Genomic DNA, 19,299 nt, shown 5'->3' on the forward strand with positions numbered 1-19,299 from the left:
CTGTGGGTGGGCGGAGTCCTCCCTGTGAGCCAAGTGAAAGAGCGCACCGTCACAAGCGAGAAGTGTCCCGAGAAGGCGGCTCAGCCAGGAACCTGCAGGAGGCCATCGCTTCTCGGCCTTTTGGCTAAGATCAAGTGTAGTATCTGTTCTTATCAGTTTAATATCTGATACGCCCCCGATTCGGGGGCAACGTATTAAACGCATTTTTAGAACAGGGAGCCAAATAAGTGGCTCGCTCCGTTCGCTCCACGCATCGACCCGGTATTGCAGCGCCTCCGGGAACAGTGCCCCCTTTGCTAACTTTGTGCAAAAGCAAGAAAGCCAAACAAAGTAAGGTCTGCCAAGCCAAGAGCCAGAAAGCAGCCTGAAGCCGCGAACGTGCTCCTCTCCAGTCACAGTCGAACTCTGGAGCAGAGAAGGCGGAGCCTAAGATCTGCCCCTTCAGCCAAGCAAACAGGGCCTACCGTGACGCCGGAAGCCGGGACGAGGAGTCACTGCGGCTTCCTACGAGGCCAAAGAAACACACACTCTGGCTTCTCTTCAAAACGTACAAGTCTTTCGCCTTTTACTAAAGACTTCCGTGGAGAGTGAGGCTAAGGAGTTGCACCTATTTTTGGCAGGGTCTGCCTTCTGGCTGGGCCCTCTCCTCGTTGTTCAATAGAAGAAAGCGCGCAGTTCCAGGGAGCTCCGCAGGCCTGTGAGCTACTGTGGGTGGGCGGAGATTTGAAGCGGAGCCCTCCCTGTGAGCCAAGTAAAAGAGCGCACCGTCACAAGCGAGAAGTGTCCCGAGAAGGCGGCTCAGCCAGGAACCTGCAGGAGGCCATCGCTTCTCGGTCTTTTGGCTAAGATCAAGTGTAATATCTGTTCTTATCAGTTTAATATCTGATACGCCCCCGATTCGGGGGCAACGTATTAAACGCATTTTTAGAACAGAGATCCGAATAAGGGGCTCGCTCCGTTGGCTCCTCGCATCGACCCGGTATTGCAGCGCCTCCGGGAACGGTGCCCCCTTTGCTGACTTTGTGCAAAAGCAAGAAAGCCAAACAAAGTAAGGTCTGCCAAGCCAAGAGCCAGAAAGCAGCCTGAAGCCGCGAACGTGCTCCTCTCCAGTCACAGTCGAACTCTGGAGCAGAGAAGGCGGGGCCTAAGATCTGCCCCTTCAGCCAAGCAAACAGGGCCTACCGTGACGCCGGAAGCCGGGACGAGGAGTCACTGCGGCTTCCTGCGAGGCCAAAGAAACACACACTCTGGCTTCTCTTCAAAACGTACAAGTCTTTCGCCTTTTACTTCCGTGGAGAGTGAGGCTAAGGAGTTGCACCTATTTTTGGCAGGGTCTGCCTTCTGGCTGGGCCCCCTCCTCGTTGTTCAATAGAAGAAAGCGCGCAGTTCCAGGGAGCTCCGCAGGCCTGTGAGCTACTGTGGGTGGGCGGAGATTTGAAGCGGAGCCCACCCTGTGAGCCAAGTGAAAGAGCGCACCGTCACAAGCGAGAAGTGTCCCGAGAAGGCGGCTCAGCCAGGAACCTGCAGGAGGCCATCGCTTCTCGGCCTTTTGGCTAAGATCAAGTGTAGTATCTGTTCTTATCAGTTTAATATCTGATACGCCCCCGATTCGGGGGCAACGTATTAAACGCATTTTTAGAACAGGGAGCCGAATAAGGGGCTCGCTCCGTTCGCTCCACGCATCGACCCGGTATTGCAGCGCCTCCGTGAACGGTGCCCCCTTTGCTGACTTTGTGCAAAAGCAAGAAAGCCAAACAAAGTAAGGTCTGCCAAGCCAAGAGCCAGAAAGCAGCCTGAAGCCGCGAACGTGCTCCTCTCCAGTCACAGTCGAACTCTGGAGCAGAGAAGGCGGGGCCTAAGATCTGCCCCTTCAGCCAAGCAAACAGGGCCTACCGTGACGCCGGAAGCCGGGACGAGGAGTCACTGCGGCTTCCTGCGAGGCCAAAGAAACACACACTCTGGCTTCTCTTCAAAACGTACAAGTCTTTCGCCTTTTACTAAAGACTTCCGTGGAGAGTGAGGCTAAGGAGTTGCACCTATTTTTGGCAGGGTCTGCCTTCTGGCTGGGCCCTCTCCTCGTTGTTCAATAGAAGAAAGCGCGCAGTTCCAGGGAGCTCCGCAGGCCTGTGAGCTACTGTGGGTGGGCGGAGATTTGAAGCGGAGCCCTCCCTGTGAGCCAAGTAAAAGAGCGCACCGTCACAAGCGAGAAGTGTCCCGAGAAGGCGGCTCAGCCAGGAACCTGCAGGAGGCCATCGCTTCTCGGCCTTTTGGCTAAGATCAAGTGTAGTATCTGTTCTTATCAGTTTAATATCTGATACGCCCCCGATTCGGGGGCAACGTATTAAACGCATTTTTAGAACAGGGAGCCGAATAAGGGGCTCGCTCCGTTCGCTCCACGCATCGACCTGGTATTGCAGCGCCTCCGGGAACGGTGCCCCCTTTGCTGACTTTGTGCAAAAGCAAGAAAGCCAAACAAAGTAAGGTCTGCCAAGCCAAGAGCCAGAAAGCAGCCTGAAGCCGCGAACGTGCTCCTCTCCAGTCACAGTCGAACTCTGGAGCAGAGAAGGCGGGGCCTAAGATCTGCCCCTTCAGCCAAGCAAACAGGGCCTACCGTGACGCCGGAAGCCGGGACGAGGAGTCACTGCGGCTTCCTGCGAGGCCAAAGAAACACACACTCTGGCTTCTCTTCAAAACGTACAAGTCTTTCGCCTTTTACTTCCGTGGAGAGTGAGGCTAAGGAGTTGCACCTATTTTTGGCAGGGTCTGCCTTCTGGCTGGGCCCTCTCCTCGTTGTTCAAAAGAAGAAATAGAAGAAAGCACGCAGTTCCAGCGAGCTCTGCAGGCCTGTGAGCTACTGTGGGTGGGCGGAGATTTGAAGCGGAGCCCTCCCTGTGAGCCAAGTGAAAGAGCGCACCGTCACAAGCGAGAAGTGTCCCGAGAAGGCGGCTCAGCCAGGAACCTGCAGGAGGCCATCGCTTCTCGGCCTTTTGGCTAAGGTCAAGTGTAGTGTCTGTTCTTATCAGTTTAATATCTGATACGCCCCCGATTCGGGGGCAACGTATTAAACGCATTTTTAGAACAGGGAGCCGAATAAGGGGCTCGCTCCGTTCGCTCCACGCATCGACCCGGTATTGCAGCGCCTCCGGGAACGGTGCCCCCTTTGCTGACTTTGTGCAAAAGCAAGAAAGCCAAACAAAGTAAGGTCTGCCAAGCCAAGAGCCAGAAAGCAGCCTGAAGCCGCGAACGTGCTCCTCTCCAGTCACAGTCGAACTCTGGAGCAGAGAAGGCGGGGCCTAAGATCTGCCCCTTCAGCCAAGCAAACAGGGCCTACCGTGACGCCGGAAGCCGGGACGAGGAGTCACTGCGGCTTCCTGCGAGGCCAAAGAAACACACACTCTAGCTTCTCTTCAAAACGTACAAGTTTTTCGCCTTTTACTAAAGACTTCCGTGGAGAGTGAGGCTAAGGAGTTGCACCTATTTTTGGCAGAGTCTGCCTTCTGGCTGGGCCCTCTCCTCGTTGTTCAATAGAAGAAAGCGCGCAGTTCTAGGGAGCTCCGCAGGCCTGTGAGCTACTGTGGGTGGGCGGAGATTTGAAGCGGAGCCCTCCCTGTGAGCCAAGTGAAAGAGCGCACCGTCACAAGCGAGAAGTGTCCCGAGAAGGCGGCTCAGCCAGGAACCTGCAGGAGGCCATCGCTTCTCGGCCTTTTGGCTAAGATCAAGTGTAGTATCTGTTCTTATCAGTTTAATATCTGATACGCCCCCGATTCGGGGGCAACGTATTAAACGCATTTTTAGAACAGGGAGCCGAATAAGGGGCTCGCTCCGTTCGCTCCACGCATCGACCCGGTATTGCAGCGCCTCCGGGAACGGTGCCCCCTTTGCTGACTTTGTGCAAAAGCAAGAAAGCCAAACAAAGTAAGGTCTGCCAAGCCAAGAGCCAGAAAGCAGCCTGAAGCCGCGAACGTGCTCCTCTCCAGTCACAGTCGAACTCTGGAGCAGAGAAGGCGGGGCCTAAGATCTGCCCCTTCAGCCAAGCAAACAGGGCCTACCGTGACGCCGGAAGCCGGGACCAGGAGTCACTGCGGCTTCCTGCGAGGCCAAAGAAACACACACTCTGGCTTCTCTTCAAAACGTACAAGTCTTTCGCCTTTTGCTAAAGACTTCCGTGGAGAGTGAGGCTAAGGAGTTGCACCTATTTTTGGCAGGGTCTGCCTTCTGGCTGGGCCCCCTCCTCGTTGTTCAATAGAAGAAAGCGCGCAGTTCCAGGGAGCTCCGCAGGCCTGTGAGCTACTGTGGGTGGGCGGAGATTTGAAGCGGAGCCCTCCCTGTGAGCCAAGTGAAAGAGCGCACCGTCACAAGCGAGAAGTGTCCCGAGAAGGCGGCTCAGCCAGGAACCTGCAGGAGGCCATCGCTTCTCGGCCTTTTGGCTAAGATCAAGTGTAGTATCTGTTCTTATCAGTTTAATATCTGATATGCCCCTGATTCGGGGGCAACGTATTAAACGCATTTTTAGAACAGGGAGCCGAATAAGGGGCTCGCTCCGTTCGCTCCACGCATCGACCCGGTATTGCAGCGCCTCCGGGAACGGTGCCCCCTTTGCTGACTTTGTGCAAAAGCAAGAAAGCCAAACAAAGTAAGGTCTGGCAAGCCAAGAGCCAGAAAGCAGCCTGAAGCTGCGAACGTGCTCCTCTCCAGTCACCCCTCTCCAGTCACAGTCGAACTCTGGAGCAGAGAAGGCGGGGCCTAAGATCTGCCCCTTCAGCCAAGCAAACAGGGCCTACCGTGACGCCGGAAGCCGGGACGAGGAGTCACTGCGGCTTCCTGCGAGGCCAAAGAAACACACACTCTGGCTTCTCTTCAAAACGTACAAGTCTTTCGCCTTTTGCTAAAGACTTCCGTGGAGAGTGAGGCTAAGGAGTTGCACCTATTTTTGGCAGGGTCTGCCTTCTGGCTGGGCCCCCTCCTCGTTGTTCAATAGAAGAAAGCGCGCAGTTCCAGGGAGCTCCGCAGGCCTGTGAGCTACTGTGGGTGGGCGGAGATTTGAAGCGGAGCCCTCCCTGTGAGCCAAGTGAAAGAGCGCACCGTCACAAGCGAGAAGTGTCCCGAGAAGGCGGCTCAGCCAGGAACCTGCAGGAGGCCATCGCTTCTCGGCCTTTTGGCTAAGATCAAGTGTAGTATCTGTTCTTATCAGTTTAATATCTGATATGCCCCTGATTCGGGGGCAACGTATTAAACGCATTTTTAGAACAGGGAGCCGAATAAGGGGCTCGCTCCGTTCGCTCCACGCATCGACCCGGTATTGCAGCGCCTCCGGGAACGGTGCCCCCTTTGCTGACTTTGTGCAAAAGCAAGAAAGCCAAACAAAGTAAGGTCTGGCAAGCCAAGAGCCAGAAAGCAGCCTGAAGCTGCGAACGTGCTCCTCTCCAGTCACCCCTCTCCAGTCACAGTCGAACTCTGGAGCAGAGAAGGCGGGGCCTAAGATCTGCCCCTTCAGCCAAGCAAACAGGGCCTACCGTGACGCCGGAAGCCGGGACGAGGAGTCACTGCGGCTTCCTGCGAGGCCAAAGAAACACACACTCTAGCTTCTCTTCAAAACGTACAAGTCTTTCGCCTTTTACTAAAGACTTCCGTGGAGAGTGAGGCTAAGGAGTTGCACCTATTTTTGGCAGGGTCTGCCTTCTGGCTGGGCCCTCTCCTCGTTGTTCAATAGAAGAAAGCGCGCAGTTCCAGGGAGCTCCGCAGGCCTGTGAGCTACTGTGGGTGGGCGGAGATTTGAAGCGGAGCCCTCCCTGTGAGCCAAGTGAAAGAGCGCACCGTCACAAGCGAGAAGTGTCCCGAGAAGGCGGCTCAGCCAGGAACCTGCAGGAGGCCATCGCTTCTCGGCCTTTTGGCTAAGATCAAGTGTAGTATCTGTTCTTATCAGTTTAATATCTGATACGCCCCCGATTCGGGGGCAACGTATTAAACGCATTTTTAGAACAGGGAGCCGAATAAGGGGCTCGCTCCGTTCGCTCCACGCATCGACCCGGTATTGCAGCGCCTCCGGGAACGGTGCCCCCTTTGCTGACTTTGTGCAAAAGCAAGAAAGCCAAACAAAGTAAGGTCTGGCAAGCCAAGAGCCAGAAAGCAGCCTGAAGCTGCGAACGTGCTCCTCTCCAGTCACCCCTCTCCAGTCACAGTCGAACTCTGGAGCAGAGAAGGCGGGGCCTAAGATCTGCCCCTTCAGCCAAGCAAACAGGGCCTACCGTGACGCCGGAAGCCGGGACGAGGAGTCACTGCGGCTTCCTGCGAGGCCAAAGAAACACACACTCTAGCTTCTCTTCAAAACGTACAAGTCTTTCGCCTTTTACTAAAGACTTCCGTGGAGAGTGAGGCTAAGGAGTTGCACCTATTTTTGGCAGAGTCTGCCTTCTGGCTGGGCCCTCTCCTCGTTGTTCAATAGAAGAAAGTGCGCAGTTCCAGGGAGCTCCGCAGGCCTGTGAGCTACTGTGGGTGGGCGGAGATTTGAAGCGGAGCCCTCCCTGTGAGCCAAGTGAAAGAGCGCACCGTCACAAGCGAGAAGTGTCCCGAGAAGGCGGCTCAGCCAGGAACCTGCAGGAGGCCATCGCTTTTTGGCCTTTTGGCTAAGATCAAGAGTAGTATCTGTTCTTATCAGTTTAATATCTGATATGCCCCCGATTCGGGGGCAACGTATTAAACGCATTTTTAGAACAGGGAGCCGAATAAGGGGCTCGCTCCGTTCGCTCCACGCATCGACCCGGTATTGCAGCGCCTCCGGGAACGGTGCCCCCTTTGCTGACTTTGTGCAAAAGCAAGAAAGCCAAACAAAGTAAGGTCTGCCAAGCCAAGAGCCAGAAAGCAGCCAGAAAGCAGCCTGAAGCCGCGAACGTGCTCCTCTCCAGTCACAGTCGAACTCTGGAGCAGAGAAGGCGGGGCCTAAGATCTGCCCCTTCAGCCAAGCAAACAGGGCCTACCGTGACGCCGGAAGCCGGGACGAGGAGTCACTGCGGCTTCCTGCGAGGCCAAAGAAACACACACTCTGGCTTCTCTTCAAAACGTACAAGTCTTTCGCCTTTTACTAAAGACTTCCGTGGAGAGTGAGGCTAAGGAGTTGCACCTATTTTTGGCAGGGTCTGCCTTCTGGCTGGGCCCTCTCCTCGTTGTTCAATAGAAGAAAGCGCGCAGTTCCAGGGAGCTCCGCAGGCCTGTGAGCTACTGTGGGTGGGCGGAGATTTGAAGCGGAGCCCTCCCTGTGAGCCAAGTGAAAGAGCGCACCGTCACAAGCGAGAAGTGTCCCGAGAAGGCGGCTCAGCCAGGAACCTGCAGGAGGCCATCGCTTCTCGGCCTTTTGGCTAAGATCAAGTGTAGTATCTGTTCTTATCAGTTTAATATCTGATACGCCCCCGATTCGGGGGCAACGTATTAAACGCATTTTTAGAACAGGGAGCCGAATAAGGGGCTCGCTCCGTTCGGTCCACGCATCCACCCGTTATTGCAGCGCCTCCGGGAACGGTGCCCCCTTTGCTGACTTTGTGCAAAAGCAAGAAAGCCAAACAAAGTAAGTCTGGCAAGCCAAGAGCCAGAAAGCAGCCTGAAGCCGCGAACGTGCTCCTCTCCAGTCACCCCTCTCCGGTCACAGTCGAACTCTGGAGCAGAGAAGGCGCGGCCTAAGATCTGCCCCTTCAGCCAAGCAAACAGGGCCTACCGTGACGCCGGAAGCCGGGACGAGGAGTCACTGCGGCTTCCTGCGAGGCCAAAGAAACACACACTCTGGCTTCTCTTCAAAACGTACAAGTCTTTCGCCTTTTACTAAAGACTTCCGTGGAGAGTGAGGCTAAGGAGTTGCACCTATTTTTGGCAGGGTCTGCCTTCTGGCTGGGCCCTCTCCTCGTTGTTCAAAAGAAGAAATAGAAGATAGCGCGCAGTTCAAGAGAGCTCCGCAGGGCTCTGAGCTACTGTGGGTGGGCGGAGATTTGAAGCAGAGCCCTCCCTGTGAGCCAAGTGATAGAGCGCACCGTCACAAGCGAGAAGTGTCCCGAGAAGGCGGCTCAGCCAGGAACCTGCAGGAGGCCATCGCTTCTCGGCCTTTTGGCTAAGGTCAAGTGTAGTGTCTGTTCTTATCAGTTTAATATCTGATACGCCCCCGATTCGGGGGCAACGTATTAAACGCATTTTTAGAACAGGGAGCCGAATAAGGGGCTCGCTCCGTTCGGTCCACGCATCCACCCGTTATTGCAGCGCCTCCGGGAACGGTGCCCCCTTTGCTGACTTTGTGCAAAAGCAAGAAAGCCAAACAAAGTAAGGTCTGGCAAGCCAAGAGCCAGAAAGCAGCCTGAAGCTGCGAACGTGCTCCTCTCCAGTCACAGTCGAACTCTGGAGCAGAGAAGGCGGGGCCTAAGATCTGCCCCTTCAGCCAAGCAAACAGGGCCTACCGTGACGCCGGAAGCCGGGACGAGGAGTCACTGCGGCTTCCTGCGAGGCCAAAGAAACACACACTCTAGCTTCTCTTCAAAACGTACAAGTCTTTCGCCTTTTACTAAAGACTTCCGTGGAGAGTGAGGCTAAGGAGTTGCACCTATTTTTGGCAGAGTCTGCCTTCTGGCTGGGCCCTCTCCTCGTTGTTCAATAGAAGAAAGTGCGCAGTTCCAGGGAGCTCCGCAGGCCTGTGAGCTACTGTGGGTGGGCGGAGATTTGAAGCGGAGCCCTCCCTGTGAGCCAAGTGAAAGAGCGCACCGTCACAAGCGAGAAGTGTCCCGAGAAGGCGGCTCAGCCAGGAACCTGCAGGAGGCCATCGCTTCTCGGCCTTTTGGCTAAGATCAAGTGTAGTATCTGTTCTTATCAGTTTAATATCTGATACGCCCCCGATTGGGGGGCAACGTATTAAACGCATTTTTAGAACAGGGAGTCGAATAAGGGGCTCGCTCCGTTCGCTCCACGCATCGACCCGGTATTGCAGCGCCTCCGGGAACGGTGCCCCCTTTGCTGACTTTGTGCAAAAGCAAGAAAGCCAAACAAAGTAAGGTCTGCCAAGCCAAGAGCCAGAAAGCAGCCAGAAAGCAGCCTGAAGCCGCGAACGTGCTCCTCTCCAGTCACAGTCGAACTCTGGAGCAGAGAAGGCGGGGCCTAAGATCTGCCCCTTCAGCCAAGCAAACAGGGCCTACCGTGACGCCGGAAGCCGGGACGAGGAGTCACTGCGGCTTCCTGCGAGGCCAAAGAAACACACACTTTGGCTTCTCTTCAAAACGTACAAGTCTTTCGCCTTTTACTAAAGACTTCCGTGGAGAGTGAGGCTAAGGAGTTGCATCTATTTTTGGCAGGGTCTGCCTTCTGGCTGGGCCCCCTTCTCGTTGTTCAATAGAAGAAAGCGCGCAGTTCCAGGGAGCTCCGCAGGCCTGTGAGCTACTGTGGGTGGGCGGAGATTTGAAGCGGAGCCCTCCCTGTGAGCCAAGTGAAAGAGCGCACCGTCACAAGCGAGAAGTGTCCCGAGAAGGCGGCTCAGCCAGGAACCTGCAGGAGGCCATCGCTTCTCGGCCTTTTGGTTAAGATCAAGTGTAGTATCTGTTCTTATCAGTTTAATATCTGATACGCCCCCGATTCGGGGGCAACGTATTAAACGCATTTTTAGAACAGGGAGCCGAATAAGGGGCTCGCTCCGTTCGCTCCACGCATCGACCCGGTATTGCAGCGCCTCCGGGAACGGTGCCCCCTTTGCTGACTTTGTGCAAAAGCAAGAAAGCCAAACAAAGTAAGGTCTGCCAAGCCAAGAGCCAGAAAGCAGCCTGAAGCCGCGAACGTGCTCCTCTCCAGTCACAGTCGAACTCTGGAGCAGAGAAGGCGGGGCCTAAGATCTGCCCCTTCAGCCAAGCAAACAGGGCCTACCGTGACGCCGGAAGCCGGGACGAGGAGTCACTGCGGCTTCCTGCGAGGCCAAAGAAACACACACTCTGGCTTCTCTTCAAAACGTACAAGTCTTTCGCCTTTTACTAAAGACTTCCGTGGAGAGTGAGGCTAAGGAGTTGCACCTATTTTTGGCAGGGTCTGCCTTCTGGCTGGGCCCTCTCCTCGTTGTTCAATAGAAGAAAGCGCGCAGTTCCAGGGAGCTCCGCAGGCCTGTGAGCTACTGTGGGTGGGCGGAGATTTGAAGCGGAGCCCTCCCTGTGAGCCAAGTGAAAGAGCGCACCGTCACAAGCGAGAAGTGTCCCGAGAAGGCGGCTCAGCCAGGAACCTGCAGGAGGCCATCGCTTCTCGGCCTTTTGGCTAAGATCAAGTGTAGTATCTGTTCTTATCAGTTTAATATCTGATACGCCCCCGATTCGGGGGCAACGTATTAAACGCATTTTTAGAACAGGGAGCCGAATAAGGGGCTCGCTCCGTTCGGTCCACGCATCCACCCGTTATTGCAGCGCCTCCGGGAACGGTGCCCCCTTTGCTGACTTTGTGCAAAAGCAAGAAAGCCAAACAAAGTAAGTCTGGCAAGCCAAGAGCCAGAAAGCAGCCTGAAGCCGCGAACGTGCTCCTCTCCAGTCACCCCTCTCCGGTCACAGTCGAACTCTGGAGCAGAGAAGGCGCGGCCTAAGATCTGCCCCTTCAGCCAAGCAAACAGGGCCTACCGTGACGCCGGAAGCCGGGACGAGGAGTCACTGCGGCTTCCTGCGAGGCCAAAGAAACACACACTCTGGCTTCTCTTCAAAACGTACAAGTCTTTCGCCTTTTACTAAAGACTTCCGTGGAGAGTGAGGCTAAGGAGTTGCACCTATTTTTGGCAGGGTCTGCCTTCTGGCTGGGCCCTCTCCTCGTTGTTCAAAAGAAGAAATAGAAGATAGCGCGCAGTTCAAGAGAGCTCCGCAGGGCTCTGAGCTACTGTGGGTGGGCGGAGATTTGAAGCAGAGCCCTCCCTGTGAGCCAAGTGATAGAGCGCACCGTCACAAGCGAGAAGTGTCCCGAGAAGGCGGCTCAGCCAGGAACCTGCAGGAGGCCATCGCTTCTCGGCCTTTTGGCTAAGGTCAAGTGTAGTGTCTGTTCTTATCAGTTTAATATCTGATACGCCCCCGATTCGGGGGCAACGTATTAAACGCATTTTTAGAACAGGGAGCCGAATAAGGGGCTCGCTCCGTTCGGTCCACGCATCCACCCGTTATTGCAGCGCCTCCGGGAACGGTGCCCCCTTTGCTGACTTTGTGCAAAAGCAAGAAAGCCAAACAAAGTAAGGTCTGGCAAGCCAAGAGCCAGAAAGCAGCCTGAAGCTGCGAACGTGCTCCTCTCCAGTCACCCCTCTCCAGTCACAGTCGAACTCTGGAGCAGAGAAGGCGGGGCCTAAGATCTGCCCCTTCAGCCAAGCAAACAGGGCCTACCGTGACGCCGGAAGCCGGGACGAGGAGTCACTGCGGCTTCCTGCGAGGCCAAAGAAACACACACTCTAGCTTCTCTTCAAAACGTACAAGTCTTTCGCCTTTTACTAAAGACTTCCGTGGAGAGTGAGGCTAAGGAGTTGCACCTATTTTTGGCAGAGTCTGCCTTCTGGCTGGGCCCTCTCCTCGTTGTTCAATAGAAGAAAGTGCGCAGTTCCAGGGAGCTCCGCAGGCCTGTGAGCTACTGTGGGTGGGCGGAGATTTGAAGCGGAGCCCTCCCTGTGAGCCAAGTGAAAGAGCGCACCGTCACAAGCGAGAAGTGTCCCGAGAAGGCGGCTCAGCCAGGAACCTGCAGGAGGCCATCGCTTCTCGGCCTTTTGGCTAAGATCAAGTGTAGTATCTGTTCTTATCAGTTTAATATCTGATACGCCCCCGTTTGGGGGGCAACGTATTAAACGCATTTTTAGAACAGGGAGTCGAATAAGGGGCTCGCTCCGTTCGCTCCACGCATCGACCCGGTATTGCAGCGCCTCCGGGAACGGTGCCCCCTTTGCTGACTTTGTGCAAAAGCAAGAAAGCCAAACAAAGTAAGGTCTGCCAAGCCAAGAGCCAGAAAGCAGCCAGAAAGCAGCCTGAAGCCGCGAACGTGCTCCTCTCCAGTCACAGTCGAACTCTGGAGCAGAGAAGGCGGGGCCTAAGATCTGCCCCTTCAGCCAAGCAAACAGGGCCTACCGTGACGCCGGAAGCCGGGACGAGGAGTCACTGCGGCTTCCTGCGAGGCCAAAGAAACACACACTTTGGCTTCTCTTCAAAACGTACAAGTCTTTCGCCTTTTACTAAAGACTTCCGTGGAGAGTGAGGCTAAGGAGTTGCATCTATTTTTGGCAGGGTCTGCCTTCTGGCTGGGCCCCCTTCTCGTTGTTCAATAGAAGAAAGCGCGCAGTTCCAGGGAGCTCCGCAGGCCTGTGAGCTACTGTGGGTGGGCGGAGATTTGAAGCGGAGCCCTCCCTGTGAGCCAAGTGAAAGAGCGCACCGTCACAAGCGAGAAGTGTCCCGAGAAGGCGGCTCAGCCAGGAACCTGCAGGAGGCCATCGCTTCTCGGCCTTTTGGCTAAGATCAAGTGTAGTATCTGTTCTTATCAGTTTAATATCTGATACGCCCCCGATTCGGGGGCAACGTATTAAACGCATTTTTAGAACAGGGAGCCGAATAAGGGGCTCGCTCCGTTCGCTCCACGCATCGACCCGGTATTGCAGCGCCTCCGGGAACCGTGCCCCCTTTGCTGACTTTGTGCAAAAGCAAGAAAGCCAAACAAAGTAAGGTCTGCCAAGCCAAGAGCCAGAAAGCAGCCTGAAGCCGCGAACGTGCTCCTCTCCAGTCACAGTCGAACTCTGGAGCAGAGAAGGCGGGGCCTAAGATCTACCCCTTCAGCCAAGCAAACAGGGCCTACCGTGACGCCGGAAGCCGGGACCAGGAGTCACTGCGGCTTCCTGCGAGGCCAAAGAAACACACACTCTGGCTTCTCTTCAAAACGTACAAGTCTTTCACCTTTTACTAAAGACTTCCGTGGAGAGTGAGGCTAAGGAGTTGCACCTATTTTTGGCAGGGTCTGCCTTCTGCCTTCTGGCTGAGCCCTCTCCTCGTTGTTCAATAGAAGAAAGTGCGCAGTTCCAGGGAGCTCCGCAGGCCTGTGAGCTACTGTGGGTGGGCGGAGATTTGAAGCGGAGCCCTCCCTGTGAGCCAAGTGAAAGAGCGCACCGTCACAAGCGAGAAGTGTCCCGAGAAGGCGGCTCAGCCAGGAACCTGCAGGAGGCCATCGCTTCTCGGCCTTTTGGCTAAGATCAAGTGTAGTATCTGTTCTTATCAGTTTAATATCTGATATGCCCCCGATTCGGGGGCAACGTATTAAACGCATTTTTAGAACAGGGAGCCGAATAAGGGGCTCGCTCCGTTCGCTCCACGCATCGACCCGGTATTGCAGCGCCTCTGGGAACGGTGCCCCCTTTGCTGACTTTGTGCAAAAGCAAGAAAGCCAAACAAAGTAAGGTCTGGCAAGCCAAGAGCCAGAAAGCAGCCTGAAGCTGCGAACGTGCTCCTCTCCAGTCACCCCTCTCCAGTCACAGTCGAACTCTGGAGCAGAGAAGGCGGGGCCTAAGATCTGCCCCTTCAGCCAAGCAAACAGGGCCTACCGTGACGCCGGAAGCCGGGACGAGGAGTCACTGCGGCTTCCTGCGAGGCCAAAGAAACACACACTCTGGCTTCTCTTCAAAACGTACAAGTCTTTCGCCTTTTACTAAAGACTTCCGTGGAGAGTGAGGCTAAGGAGTTGCACCTATTTTTGGCAGGGTCTGCCTTCTGCCTTCTGGCTGGGCCCTCTCCTCGTTGTTCAATAGAAGAAAGCGCGCAGTTCCAGGGAGCTCCGAAGGCCTGTGAGCTACTGTGGGTGGGCGGAGATTTGAAGCGGAGCCCTCCCTGTGAGCCAAGTGAAAGAGCGCACCGTCACAAGCGAGAAGTGTCCCGAGAAGGCGGCTCAGCCAGGAACCTGCAGGAGGCCATCGCTTCTCGGCCTTTTGGCTAAGATCAAGTGTAGTATCTGTTCTTATCAGTTTAATATCTGATACGCCCCCGATTCGGGGGCAATGTATTAAACGCATTTTTAGAACAGGGAGCCGAATAAGGGGCTCGCTCCGTTCGCTCCACGCATCGACCCGGTATTGCAGCGCCTCCGGGAACGGTGCCCCCTTTGCTGACTTTGTGCAAAAGCAAGAAAGCCAAACAAAGTAAGGTCTGCCAAGCCAAGAGCCAGAAAGCAGCCTGAAGCCGCGAACGTGCTCCTCTCCAGTCACCCCTCTCCGGTCACAGTCGAACTCTGGAGCAGAGAAGGCGCGGCCTAAGATCTGCCCCTTCAGCCAAGCAAACAGGGCCTACCGTGACGCCGGAAGCCGGGACGAGGAGTCACTGCGGCTTCCTGCGAGGCCAAAGAAACACACACTCTGGCTTCTCTTCAAAACGTACAAGTCTTTCGCCTTTTACTAAAGACTTCCGTGGAGAGTGAGGCTAAGGAGTTGCACCTATTTTTGGCAGGGTCTGCCTTCTGGCTGGGCCCTCTCCTCGTTGTTCAATAGAAGAAAGCGCGCAGTTCCAGGGAGCTCCGGAGGCCTGTGAGCTACTGTGGGTGGGCGGAGATTTGAAGCGGAGCCCTCCCTGTGAGCCAAGTGAAAGAGCGCACCGTCACAAGCGAGAAGTGTCCCGAGAAGGCGGCTCAGCCAGGAACCTGCAGGAGGCCATCGCTTCTCGGCCTTTTGGCTAAGATCAAGTGTAGTATCTGTTCTTATCAGTTTAATATCTGATACGCCCCCGATTCGGGGGCAACGTATTAAACGCATTTTTAGAACAGGGAGCCGAATAAGGGGCTCGCTCCGTTCGCTCCACGCATCGACCCGGTATTGCAGCGCCTCCGGGAACGGTGCCCCCTTTGCTGACTTTGTGCAAAAGCAAGAAAGCCAAACAAAGTAAGGTCTGCCAAGCCAAGAGCCAGAAAGCAGCCTGAAGCCGCGAACGTGCTCCTCTCCAGTCACAGTCGAACTCTGGAGCAGAGAAGGCGGGGCCTAAGATCTGCCCCTTCAGCCAAGCAAACAGGGCCTACCGTGACGCCGGAAGCCGGGACGAGGAGTCACTGCGGCTTCCTGCGAGGCCAAAGAAACACACACTCTAGCTTCTCTTCAAAACGTACAAGTCTTTCGCCTTTTACTAAAGACTTCCGTGGAGAGTGAGGCTAAGGAGTTGCACCTATTTTTGGCTGGGTCTGCCTTCTGGCTGGGCCCTCTCCTCGTTGTTCAATAGAAGAAAGCGCGCAGTTCCAGGGAGCTCCGCAGGCCTGTGAGCTACTGTGGGTGGGCGGAGATTTGAAGCGGAGCCCTCCCTGTGAGCCAAGTGAAAGAGCGCACCGTCACAAGCGAGAAGTGTCCCGAGAAGGCGGCTCAGCCAGGAACCTGCAGGAGGCCATCGCTTCTCGGCCTTTTGGCTAAGATCAAGTGTAGCATCTGTTCTTATCAGTTTAATATCTGATACGCCCCCGATTCGGGGGCAACGTATTAAACGCATTTTTAGAACAGGGAGCCGAATAAGGGGCTCGCTCCATTCGCTCCACGCATCGACCCGGTATTGCAGCGCCTCCGGGAACGGTGCCCCCTTTGCTGACTTTGTGCAAAAGCAAGAAAGCCAAACAAAGTAAGGTCTGCCAAGCCAAGAGCCAGAAAGCAGCCTGAAGCCGCGAACGTGCTCCTCTCCAGTCACAGTCGAACTCTGGAGCAGAGAAGGCGGGGCCTAAGATCTGCCCCTTCAGCCAAGCAAACAGGGCCTACCGTGACGCCGGAAGCCGGGACGAGGAGTCACTGCGGCTTCCTGCGAGGCCAAAGAAACACACACTCTGGCTTCTCTTCAAAACGTACAAGTCTTTCGCCTTTTACTAAAGACTTCCGTGGAGAGTGAGGCTAAGGAGTTGCACCTATTTTTGGCAGGGTCTGCCTTCTGCCTTCTGGCTGGGCCCTCTCCTCGTTGTTCAATAGAAGAAAGCGCGCAGTTCCAGGGAGCTCCGCAGGCCTGTGAGCTACTGTGGGTGGGCGGAGATTTGAAGCGGAGCCCTCCCTGTGAGCCAAGTGAAAGAGCGCACCGTCACAAGCAAGAAGTGTCCCGAGAAGGCGGCTCAGCCAGGAACCTGCAGGAGGCCATCGCTTCTCGGCCTTTTGGCTAAGATCAAGTGTAGTATCTGTTCTTATCAGTTTAATATCTGATACGCCCCCGATTCGGGGGCAACGTATTAAACGCATTTTTAGAACAGGGAGCCGAATAAGGGGCTCGCTCCGTTCGCTCCACGCATCGACCCGGTATTGCAGCGCCTCCGGGAACGGTGCCCCCTTTGCTGACTTTGTGCAAAAGCAAGAAAGCCAAACAAAGTAAGGTCTGCCAAGCCAAGAGCCAGAAAGCAGCCTGAAGCCGCGAACGTGCTCCTCTCCAGTCACACTCGAACTCTGGAGCAGAGAAGGCGGGGCCTAAGATCTGCCCCTTCAGCCAAGCAAACAGGGCCTACCGTGACGCCGGAAGCCGGGACGAGGAGTCACTGCGGCTTCCTGCGAGGCCAAAGAAACACACACTCTGGCTTCTCTTCAAAACGTACAAGTCTTTCGCCTTTTACTAAAGACTTCCGTGGAGAGTGAGGCTAAGGAGTTGCACCTATTTTTGGCAGGGTCTGCCTTCTGGCTGGGCCCCCTCCTCGTTGTTGAATAGAAGAAAGCGCGCAGTTCCAGGGAGCTCCGCAGGCCTGTGACCTACTGTGGGTGGGCGGAGATTTGAAGCGGAGCCCTCCCTGTGAGCCAAGTGAAAGAGCGCACCGTCACAAGCGAGAAGTGTCCCGAGAAGGCGGCTCAGCCAGGAACCTGCAGGAGGCCATCGCTTCTCGGCCTTTTGGCTAAGATCAAGTGTAGTATCTGTTCTTATCAGTTTAATATCTGATATGCCCCCGATTTGGGGGCAACGTATTAAACGCATTTTTAGAACAGGGAGCCGAATAAGGGGCTCGCTCCGTTCGCTCCACGCATCGACCCGGTATTGCAGCGCCTCTGGGAAGGGTGCCCCCTTTGCTGACTTTGTGCAAAAGCAAGAAAGCCAAACAAAGTAAGGTCTGGCAAGCCAAGAGCCAGAAAGCAGCCTGAAGCTGCGAACGTGCTCCTCTCCAGTCACACTCGAACTCTGGAGCAGAGAAGGCGGGGCCTAAGATCTGCCCCTTCAGCCAAGCAAACAGGGCCTACCGTGACGCCGGAAGCCGGGACGAAGAGTCACTGCGGCTTCCTGCGAGGCCAAAGAAACACACACTCTAGCTTCTCTTCAAAACGTACAAGTCTTTCGCCTTTTACTAAAGACTTCCGTGGAGAGTGAGGCTAAGGAGTTGCACCTATTTTTGGCAGAGTCTGCCTTCTGGCTGGGCCCTCTCCTCGTTGTTCAATAGAAGAAAGTGCGCAGTTCCAGGGAGCTCCGCAGGCCTGTGAGCTACTGTGGGTGGGCGGAGATTAGAAGCGGAGCCCTCCCTGTGAGCCAAGTGAAAGAGCGCACCGTCACAAGCGAGAAGTGTCCCGAGAAGGCGGCTCAGCCAGGAACCTGCAGGAGGCCATCGCTTCTCGGCCTTTTGGCTAAGATCAAGTGTAGTATCTGTTCTTATCAGTTTAATATCTGATATGCCCCCGATTCGGGGGCAACGTATTAAACGCATTTTTAGAACAGGGAGCCGAATAAGGGGCTCGCTCCGTTCGCTCCACGCATCGACCCGGTATTGCAGCGCCTCCGAGAACAGTGCCCCCTTTGCTGACTTTGTGCAAAAGCAAGAAAGCCAAACAAAGTAAGGTCTGCCAAGCAAAGAGCCAGAAAGCAGCCTGAAGCCGCGAACGTGCTCCTCTCCAGTCACCCCTCTCCAGTCACAGTCGAACTCTGGAGCAGAGAAGGCGGGGCCTAAGATCTGCCCCTTCAGCCAAGCAAACAGGGCCTACCGTGACGCCGGAAGCCGGGACAAGGAGTCACTGCGGCTTCCTGCGAGGCCAAAGAAACACACACTCTGGCTTCTCTTCAAAACGTACAAGTCTTTCGCCTTTTACTAAAGACTTCCGTGGAGAGTGAGGCTAAGGAGTTGCACCTATTTTTGGCAGGGTCTGCCTTCTGGCTGGGCCCCCTCCTCGTTGTTCAATAGAAGAAAGCGCGCAGTTCCAGAGAGCTCCGCAGGCCTGTGAGCTACTGTGGGTGGGCGGAGATTTGAAGCGGAGCCCTCCCTGTGAGCCAAGTGAAAGAGCGCACCGTCACAAGCGAGAAGTGTCCCGAGAAGGCGGCTAAGCCAGGAACCTGCAGGAGGCCATCGCTTCTCGGCCTTTTGGCTAAGATCAAGTGTAGTATCTGTTCTTATCAGTTTAATATCTGATACGCCCCCGATTCGGGGGCAACGTATTAAACGCATTTTTAGAACAGGGAGTCGAATAAGGGGCTCGCTCCGTTCGCTCCACGCATCGACCCGGTATTGCAGCGCCTCCGGGAACGGTGCCCCCTTTGCTGACTTTGTGCAAAAGCAAGAAAGCCAAACATAGTAAGGTCTGCCAAGCCAAGAGCCAGAAAGCAGCCAGAAAGCAGCCTGAAGCCGCGAACGTGCTCCTCTCCAGTCACAGTCGAACTCTGGAGCAGAGAAGGCGGGGCCTAAGATCTGCCCCTTCAGCCAAGCAAACAGGGCCTACCGTGACGCCGGAAGCCGGGACGAGGAGTCACTGCGGCTTCCTGCGAGGCCAAAGAAACACACACTCTGGCTTCTCTTCAAAACGTACAAGTCTTTCGCCTTTTACTAAAGACTTCCGTGGAGAGTGAGGCTAAGGAGTTGCATCTATTTTTGGCAGGGTCTGCCTTCTGGCTGGGCCCCCTCCTCGTTGTTCAATAGAAGAAAGCGCGCAGTTCCAGGGAGCTCCGCAGGCCTGTGAGCTACTGTGGGTGGGCGGAGATTTGAAGCGGAGCCCTCCCTGTGAGCCAAGTGAAAGAGCGCACCGTCACAAGCGAGAAGTGTCCCGAGAAGGCGGCTCAGCCAGGAACCTGCAGGAGGCCATCGCTTCTCGGCCTTTTGGCTAAGATCAAGTGTAGTATCTGTTCTTATCAGTTTAATATCTGATACGCCCCCGATTCGGGGGCAACGTATTAAACGCATTTTTAGAACAGGGAGCCGAATAAGGGGCTCGCTCCGTTCGGTCCACGCATCCACCCGTTATTGCAGCGCCTCCGGGAACGGTGCCCCCTTTGCTGACTTTGTGCAAAAGCAAGAAAGCCAAACAAAGTAAGTCTGGCAAGCCAAGAGCCAGAAAGCAGCCTGAAGCCGCGAACGTGCTCCTCTCCAGTCACCCCTCTCCGGTCACAGTCGAACTCTGGAGCAGAG

General features: G+C 55.4%; 51 non-coding genes and 2 pseudogenes across 51 annotated transcripts; all 53 read left to right on the top strand.

Moving 5' to 3' along the window:
- The first annotated feature begins 104 nt into the window (after positions 1 to 104).
- Positions 105 to 295, top strand: LOC148099451 (U2 spliceosomal RNA). Its single transcript, XR_015720090.1, has one exon. It is a non-coding gene; the product is annotated as a U2 spliceosomal RNA (small nuclear RNA).
- Positions 296 to 524: 229 nt separating this feature from the next.
- Positions 525 to 637, top strand: LOC148099452 (U5 spliceosomal RNA). The gene has a single exon (XR_015720358.1). It is a non-coding gene; the product is annotated as a U5 spliceosomal RNA (small nuclear RNA).
- A 185-nt stretch (positions 638 to 822) lies between these two features.
- LOC148099453 (U2 spliceosomal RNA) lies at positions 823 to 1,013 on the top strand. Its single transcript, XR_015720164.1, has one exon. It is a non-coding gene; the product is annotated as a U2 spliceosomal RNA (small nuclear RNA).
- A 229-nt stretch (positions 1,014 to 1,242) lies between these two features.
- Positions 1,243 to 1,348, top strand: LOC148099454 (U5 spliceosomal RNA; annotated as a pseudogene).
- A 185-nt stretch (positions 1,349 to 1,533) lies between these two features.
- On the top strand, positions 1,534 to 1,724 carry LOC148099455 (U2 spliceosomal RNA). The gene has a single exon (XR_015720673.1). It is a non-coding gene; the product is annotated as a U2 spliceosomal RNA (small nuclear RNA).
- A 229-nt stretch (positions 1,725 to 1,953) lies between these two features.
- Positions 1,954 to 2,066, top strand: LOC148099456 (U5 spliceosomal RNA). The gene has a single exon (XR_015720359.1). It is a non-coding gene; the product is annotated as a U5 spliceosomal RNA (small nuclear RNA).
- A 185-nt stretch (positions 2,067 to 2,251) lies between these two features.
- Positions 2,252 to 2,442, top strand: LOC148099457 (U2 spliceosomal RNA). Its single transcript, XR_015720641.1, has one exon. It is a non-coding gene; the product is annotated as a U2 spliceosomal RNA (small nuclear RNA).
- A 229-nt stretch (positions 2,443 to 2,671) lies between these two features.
- On the top strand, positions 2,672 to 2,777 carry LOC148099458 (U5 spliceosomal RNA; annotated as a pseudogene).
- A 194-nt stretch (positions 2,778 to 2,971) lies between these two features.
- LOC148099459 (U2 spliceosomal RNA) lies at positions 2,972 to 3,162 on the top strand. The gene has a single exon (XR_015720144.1). It is a non-coding gene; the product is annotated as a U2 spliceosomal RNA (small nuclear RNA).
- A 229-nt stretch (positions 3,163 to 3,391) lies between these two features.
- Positions 3,392 to 3,504, top strand: LOC148099460 (U5 spliceosomal RNA). The gene has a single exon (XR_015720486.1). It is a non-coding gene; the product is annotated as a U5 spliceosomal RNA (small nuclear RNA).
- Positions 3,505 to 3,689: 185 nt separating this feature from the next.
- Positions 3,690 to 3,880, top strand: LOC148099461 (U2 spliceosomal RNA). The gene has a single exon (XR_015720608.1). It is a non-coding gene; the product is annotated as a U2 spliceosomal RNA (small nuclear RNA).
- Positions 3,881 to 4,109: 229 nt separating this feature from the next.
- Positions 4,110 to 4,222, top strand: LOC148099462 (U5 spliceosomal RNA). The gene has a single exon (XR_015720503.1). It is a non-coding gene; the product is annotated as a U5 spliceosomal RNA (small nuclear RNA).
- A 185-nt stretch (positions 4,223 to 4,407) lies between these two features.
- Positions 4,408 to 4,598, top strand: LOC148099463 (U2 spliceosomal RNA). The gene has a single exon (XR_015720647.1). It is a non-coding gene; the product is annotated as a U2 spliceosomal RNA (small nuclear RNA).
- Positions 4,599 to 4,841: 243 nt separating this feature from the next.
- LOC148099464 (U5 spliceosomal RNA) lies at positions 4,842 to 4,954 on the top strand. Its single transcript, XR_015720504.1, has one exon. It is a non-coding gene; the product is annotated as a U5 spliceosomal RNA (small nuclear RNA).
- A 185-nt stretch (positions 4,955 to 5,139) lies between these two features.
- LOC148099465 (U2 spliceosomal RNA) lies at positions 5,140 to 5,330 on the top strand. Its single transcript, XR_015720648.1, has one exon. It is a non-coding gene; the product is annotated as a U2 spliceosomal RNA (small nuclear RNA).
- Positions 5,331 to 5,573: 243 nt separating this feature from the next.
- Positions 5,574 to 5,686, top strand: LOC148099466 (U5 spliceosomal RNA). The gene has a single exon (XR_015720467.1). It is a non-coding gene; the product is annotated as a U5 spliceosomal RNA (small nuclear RNA).
- Positions 5,687 to 5,871: 185 nt separating this feature from the next.
- Positions 5,872 to 6,062, top strand: LOC148099467 (U2 spliceosomal RNA). The gene has a single exon (XR_015720609.1). It is a non-coding gene; the product is annotated as a U2 spliceosomal RNA (small nuclear RNA).
- A 243-nt stretch (positions 6,063 to 6,305) lies between these two features.
- On the top strand, positions 6,306 to 6,418 carry LOC148099468 (U5 spliceosomal RNA). Its single transcript, XR_015720426.1, has one exon. It is a non-coding gene; the product is annotated as a U5 spliceosomal RNA (small nuclear RNA).
- A 185-nt stretch (positions 6,419 to 6,603) lies between these two features.
- Positions 6,604 to 6,794, top strand: LOC148099469 (U2 spliceosomal RNA). The gene has a single exon (XR_015720137.1). It is a non-coding gene; the product is annotated as a U2 spliceosomal RNA (small nuclear RNA).
- A 240-nt stretch (positions 6,795 to 7,034) lies between these two features.
- Positions 7,035 to 7,147, top strand: LOC148099470 (U5 spliceosomal RNA). Its single transcript, XR_015720360.1, has one exon. It is a non-coding gene; the product is annotated as a U5 spliceosomal RNA (small nuclear RNA).
- A 185-nt stretch (positions 7,148 to 7,332) lies between these two features.
- LOC148099471 (U2 spliceosomal RNA) lies at positions 7,333 to 7,523 on the top strand. Its single transcript, XR_015720180.1, has one exon. It is a non-coding gene; the product is annotated as a U2 spliceosomal RNA (small nuclear RNA).
- A 242-nt stretch (positions 7,524 to 7,765) lies between these two features.
- LOC148099472 (U5 spliceosomal RNA) lies at positions 7,766 to 7,878 on the top strand. The gene has a single exon (XR_015720361.1). It is a non-coding gene; the product is annotated as a U5 spliceosomal RNA (small nuclear RNA).
- A 194-nt stretch (positions 7,879 to 8,072) lies between these two features.
- Positions 8,073 to 8,263, top strand: LOC148099473 (U2 spliceosomal RNA). Its single transcript, XR_015720211.1, has one exon. It is a non-coding gene; the product is annotated as a U2 spliceosomal RNA (small nuclear RNA).
- A 229-nt stretch (positions 8,264 to 8,492) lies between these two features.
- On the top strand, positions 8,493 to 8,605 carry LOC148099474 (U5 spliceosomal RNA). Its single transcript, XR_015720427.1, has one exon. It is a non-coding gene; the product is annotated as a U5 spliceosomal RNA (small nuclear RNA).
- A 185-nt stretch (positions 8,606 to 8,790) lies between these two features.
- LOC148099475 (U2 spliceosomal RNA) lies at positions 8,791 to 8,981 on the top strand. The gene has a single exon (XR_015720061.1). It is a non-coding gene; the product is annotated as a U2 spliceosomal RNA (small nuclear RNA).
- A 240-nt stretch (positions 8,982 to 9,221) lies between these two features.
- Positions 9,222 to 9,334, top strand: LOC148099476 (U5 spliceosomal RNA). Its single transcript, XR_015720480.1, has one exon. It is a non-coding gene; the product is annotated as a U5 spliceosomal RNA (small nuclear RNA).
- A 185-nt stretch (positions 9,335 to 9,519) lies between these two features.
- LOC148099477 (U2 spliceosomal RNA) lies at positions 9,520 to 9,710 on the top strand. The gene has a single exon (XR_015720066.1). It is a non-coding gene; the product is annotated as a U2 spliceosomal RNA (small nuclear RNA).
- A 229-nt stretch (positions 9,711 to 9,939) lies between these two features.
- Positions 9,940 to 10,052, top strand: LOC148099478 (U5 spliceosomal RNA). The gene has a single exon (XR_015720362.1). It is a non-coding gene; the product is annotated as a U5 spliceosomal RNA (small nuclear RNA).
- Positions 10,053 to 10,237: 185 nt separating this feature from the next.
- On the top strand, positions 10,238 to 10,428 carry LOC148099479 (U2 spliceosomal RNA). Its single transcript, XR_015720181.1, has one exon. It is a non-coding gene; the product is annotated as a U2 spliceosomal RNA (small nuclear RNA).
- Positions 10,429 to 10,670: 242 nt separating this feature from the next.
- LOC148099480 (U5 spliceosomal RNA) lies at positions 10,671 to 10,783 on the top strand. The gene has a single exon (XR_015720363.1). It is a non-coding gene; the product is annotated as a U5 spliceosomal RNA (small nuclear RNA).
- Positions 10,784 to 10,977: 194 nt separating this feature from the next.
- On the top strand, positions 10,978 to 11,168 carry LOC148099481 (U2 spliceosomal RNA). The gene has a single exon (XR_015720212.1). It is a non-coding gene; the product is annotated as a U2 spliceosomal RNA (small nuclear RNA).
- Positions 11,169 to 11,411: 243 nt separating this feature from the next.
- Positions 11,412 to 11,524, top strand: LOC148099482 (U5 spliceosomal RNA). The gene has a single exon (XR_015720428.1). It is a non-coding gene; the product is annotated as a U5 spliceosomal RNA (small nuclear RNA).
- A 185-nt stretch (positions 11,525 to 11,709) lies between these two features.
- LOC148099483 (U2 spliceosomal RNA) lies at positions 11,710 to 11,900 on the top strand. Its single transcript, XR_015720100.1, has one exon. It is a non-coding gene; the product is annotated as a U2 spliceosomal RNA (small nuclear RNA).
- Positions 11,901 to 12,140: 240 nt separating this feature from the next.
- Positions 12,141 to 12,253, top strand: LOC148099484 (U5 spliceosomal RNA). The gene has a single exon (XR_015720481.1). It is a non-coding gene; the product is annotated as a U5 spliceosomal RNA (small nuclear RNA).
- Positions 12,254 to 12,438: 185 nt separating this feature from the next.
- LOC148099485 (U2 spliceosomal RNA) lies at positions 12,439 to 12,629 on the top strand. Its single transcript, XR_015720075.1, has one exon. It is a non-coding gene; the product is annotated as a U2 spliceosomal RNA (small nuclear RNA).
- Positions 12,630 to 12,858: 229 nt separating this feature from the next.
- Positions 12,859 to 12,971, top strand: LOC148099486 (U5 spliceosomal RNA). The gene has a single exon (XR_015720529.1). It is a non-coding gene; the product is annotated as a U5 spliceosomal RNA (small nuclear RNA).
- Positions 12,972 to 13,163: 192 nt separating this feature from the next.
- On the top strand, positions 13,164 to 13,354 carry LOC148099487 (U2 spliceosomal RNA). The gene has a single exon (XR_015720656.1). It is a non-coding gene; the product is annotated as a U2 spliceosomal RNA (small nuclear RNA).
- Positions 13,355 to 13,597: 243 nt separating this feature from the next.
- Positions 13,598 to 13,710, top strand: LOC148099488 (U5 spliceosomal RNA). The gene has a single exon (XR_015720445.1). It is a non-coding gene; the product is annotated as a U5 spliceosomal RNA (small nuclear RNA).
- Positions 13,711 to 13,902: 192 nt separating this feature from the next.
- LOC148099489 (U2 spliceosomal RNA) lies at positions 13,903 to 14,093 on the top strand. The gene has a single exon (XR_015720555.1). It is a non-coding gene; the product is annotated as a U2 spliceosomal RNA (small nuclear RNA).
- A 243-nt stretch (positions 14,094 to 14,336) lies between these two features.
- LOC148099490 (U5 spliceosomal RNA) lies at positions 14,337 to 14,449 on the top strand. Its single transcript, XR_015720364.1, has one exon. It is a non-coding gene; the product is annotated as a U5 spliceosomal RNA (small nuclear RNA).
- A 185-nt stretch (positions 14,450 to 14,634) lies between these two features.
- LOC148099491 (U2 spliceosomal RNA) lies at positions 14,635 to 14,825 on the top strand. Its single transcript, XR_015720610.1, has one exon. It is a non-coding gene; the product is annotated as a U2 spliceosomal RNA (small nuclear RNA).
- A 229-nt stretch (positions 14,826 to 15,054) lies between these two features.
- LOC148099492 (U5 spliceosomal RNA) lies at positions 15,055 to 15,167 on the top strand. Its single transcript, XR_015720458.1, has one exon. It is a non-coding gene; the product is annotated as a U5 spliceosomal RNA (small nuclear RNA).
- A 185-nt stretch (positions 15,168 to 15,352) lies between these two features.
- On the top strand, positions 15,353 to 15,543 carry LOC148099493 (U2 spliceosomal RNA). The gene has a single exon (XR_015720667.1). It is a non-coding gene; the product is annotated as a U2 spliceosomal RNA (small nuclear RNA).
- A 229-nt stretch (positions 15,544 to 15,772) lies between these two features.
- LOC148099494 (U5 spliceosomal RNA) lies at positions 15,773 to 15,885 on the top strand. Its single transcript, XR_015720446.1, has one exon. It is a non-coding gene; the product is annotated as a U5 spliceosomal RNA (small nuclear RNA).
- Positions 15,886 to 16,077: 192 nt separating this feature from the next.
- LOC148099495 (U2 spliceosomal RNA) lies at positions 16,078 to 16,268 on the top strand. The gene has a single exon (XR_015720611.1). It is a non-coding gene; the product is annotated as a U2 spliceosomal RNA (small nuclear RNA).
- Positions 16,269 to 16,497: 229 nt separating this feature from the next.
- Positions 16,498 to 16,610, top strand: LOC148099496 (U5 spliceosomal RNA). Its single transcript, XR_015720365.1, has one exon. It is a non-coding gene; the product is annotated as a U5 spliceosomal RNA (small nuclear RNA).
- Positions 16,611 to 16,795: 185 nt separating this feature from the next.
- On the top strand, positions 16,796 to 16,986 carry LOC148099497 (U2 spliceosomal RNA). Its single transcript, XR_015720121.1, has one exon. It is a non-coding gene; the product is annotated as a U2 spliceosomal RNA (small nuclear RNA).
- Positions 16,987 to 17,215: 229 nt separating this feature from the next.
- LOC148099498 (U5 spliceosomal RNA) lies at positions 17,216 to 17,328 on the top strand. Its single transcript, XR_015720429.1, has one exon. It is a non-coding gene; the product is annotated as a U5 spliceosomal RNA (small nuclear RNA).
- A 185-nt stretch (positions 17,329 to 17,513) lies between these two features.
- On the top strand, positions 17,514 to 17,704 carry LOC148099499 (U2 spliceosomal RNA). Its single transcript, XR_015720112.1, has one exon. It is a non-coding gene; the product is annotated as a U2 spliceosomal RNA (small nuclear RNA).
- A 243-nt stretch (positions 17,705 to 17,947) lies between these two features.
- LOC148099500 (U5 spliceosomal RNA) lies at positions 17,948 to 18,060 on the top strand. Its single transcript, XR_015720366.1, has one exon. It is a non-coding gene; the product is annotated as a U5 spliceosomal RNA (small nuclear RNA).
- A 185-nt stretch (positions 18,061 to 18,245) lies between these two features.
- Positions 18,246 to 18,436, top strand: LOC148099501 (U2 spliceosomal RNA). Its single transcript, XR_015720630.1, has one exon. It is a non-coding gene; the product is annotated as a U2 spliceosomal RNA (small nuclear RNA).
- Positions 18,437 to 18,676: 240 nt separating this feature from the next.
- LOC148099502 (U5 spliceosomal RNA) lies at positions 18,677 to 18,789 on the top strand. Its single transcript, XR_015720396.1, has one exon. It is a non-coding gene; the product is annotated as a U5 spliceosomal RNA (small nuclear RNA).
- Positions 18,790 to 18,974: 185 nt separating this feature from the next.
- LOC148099503 (U2 spliceosomal RNA) lies at positions 18,975 to 19,165 on the top strand. Its single transcript, XR_015720182.1, has one exon. It is a non-coding gene; the product is annotated as a U2 spliceosomal RNA (small nuclear RNA).
- Positions 19,166 to 19,299: the final 134 nt, after the last annotated feature.

This window comes from Neolamprologus brichardi, chromosome 14, assembly GCF_056152115.1.
Source record: "Neolamprologus brichardi isolate AB-2024 chromosome 14, ASM5615211v1, whole genome shotgun sequence".
NCBI lineage: Eukaryota > Metazoa > Chordata > Actinopteri > Cichliformes > Cichlidae > Neolamprologus > Neolamprologus brichardi.